Here is a 2,263-nt window from a genome sequence, read left to right on the forward strand (position 1 = left end):
ATGTGAGCTTTGGTTTTGAGGCTGCAATATGGAGTTCAGGGCACAAGAGGATGGTTCTTTTTCAATCAGGGCACAGCTGTTGGCTTGCTCCACTTCTGGCTTGCTGTCATTGTTTTGAGTGCCTCAGCCGATTTGTGGTTTCTTGTGTGGCAATTTCCCAAATGTTTTCCGGGTCTGAGTTGGCTTTGCCTTCTTCCTTCCCAAATTTTGTATTCTGACGCCATACAAATAAGAGTTTGGGCAGAGTAGCCATTATGAAATAAAAAATTCAACAAATAGGCATTTGAAGCTTAGAAATCTATAGGTAACATGACCAAGGTGAGTTTTTGTGTTTTGGAAAAAAAAATGGAACACTTTGGCTGAGGTGACAGATATTAACTGCCTCCAAACTGAGTTTCACTGTGATTTTCAGGTTAATTCAGTCAGAATTCCACAGGCATTCAGCTGGAGGGGTGGATGAATCCGGGAACAGCCGGTTGCCTAGCGACTAAATCAAGCCCTATATCATTATGGATTCTTGCATTTCTTTGGCTTTTTTTCTATTTTTCTTATTTATCATGGTTTGTATTGAATTTTCTGATGTGAGCTTTGGTTTTGAGGCTGGCATATTGAGTTCAGGGCACAAGAGGAAGGTTCTTTTTCAATCAGGACACAGCTGTTGGCTTGCTCCACTTCTGGCTTGCTGTCATTGTTTTGGGTGCCTCAGCTGATTTGTGGTTTCTTGTGTGGCAATTTCCTAAATGTTTTCGGGGTCTGAGTTGGTTTTGCCTTCTTCCTTCCCAAATTTTGTATTCTGATGCAATACAAGCAAGATTTTGGACAGAGTAGCCATTATGAAAGAAAAAAAAAAATAACAGCAAATTGACCTTTTTTTTTTTTTTAAGCTTTTATTTAATGTATATAATTTTCCAAAGTACGACTTATGGATTACAATGGCTTCCCCCCCATACCGTCCCTCCCACCCACAACCCTCCCCTTTCCCACTCCCTCTCCCCTTCCATTCACATCAAGATTCATTTTCGATTATCTTAACATACAGAAGATCAGCTTAGTATACATTAAGTATGGATTTCAACAGTTTGCTCCCACACAGAAACATAAAGTGTAAAATAATAGATGATTTTTTTTAAATGATGATGAAATCAGAGCAGACCTATTGTCATGTTTAATCCCAGTGAGAGTCAAGTTGGGAATTGATAATTTCTTTTTTTCTTTTTTTTTTTTTTTTACAGAAGATCAGTTTAGCATGCATTAAGTAAAGATTTCAACAGTTTGCACCCCCATAGAAACACAAAGTGAAATATATTGTTTGAGTACTCGTTATAGCATTAAATCTCAATGCACAGCACATTAAGGATAGAGATCCTACATGAGGAGTAAGTGCACAGTGACTCCTGTTGTTGACTTTACCAATTGACACTCCTGTCTATGGCATCAGTAATCTCCCTATGCTCCAGTCATGAGTTTCCAAGGCTATGGAAGCCCTCTGAGTTCTCCGACTCTTATCTTGTTTAGACACGGTCATAGTCAAAGTGGAGGTTCTCTCCTCCCTTCAGAGAAAGCTACCTCCTTCTTTGATGACCTGTTCTTTCCACTGGGATCTCACTCGCAGAGATCTTTTGCCAGAGTGTCTTGGCTTTCCATGCCTGAAATACTCTCATGAGCTCTTCAGCCAGCTCTGAATGCCTTTAGGGCTTATTCTGAGGCCAGAGTGCTATTTAGGACATCTGCCATTCTATGAGTCTGCTGAGTATCTCACTTCCCATGTTGGATCACTCTCCCCTTTATTTACTCCATCAGTTAGCATTAGGAGGTACTAGACTTGTCTATGTGCTCCCTTAGACTCCCAGTCCCTTCACCATGACCAACTGTGAACTGAAACTGATCACCTGGAACAGTGAGATGGCATTGGTACATGCCACCTCGATGGGATTGAATTGGAATCCCCTGGTATGCTTCCAACTCCACCACTTGGGGCAAGTCAGCCTGAGCATGTCCCAAATTATACATCTCTTCCCTCTCCCATTCCCACCACCATGTTCAACAGGGATCACATTTCAGTTAATTTTCAACACTTAAGAATAACTGTGCATCAATTACAGATCTAAACCAGTCATATTAAGTAGAACAGATAAAAAAACTACTAAGAGGGATAATGTATTAAGTTGTTCATTAACATTCAGGGCCATGCTGATCAAGCCACCATTTCCCATAGTGTCCACCTCACTCCAACAGGTTTCCCTCTTGGTGTTCAGTCAGTCGT

This window comes from Oryctolagus cuniculus, unplaced genomic scaffold (genome assembly GCF_964237555.1).
Source record: "Oryctolagus cuniculus unplaced genomic scaffold, mOryCun1.1 SCAFFOLD_126, whole genome shotgun sequence".
Classification (NCBI taxonomy): Eukaryota; Metazoa; Chordata; class Mammalia; order Lagomorpha; family Leporidae; genus Oryctolagus; species Oryctolagus cuniculus.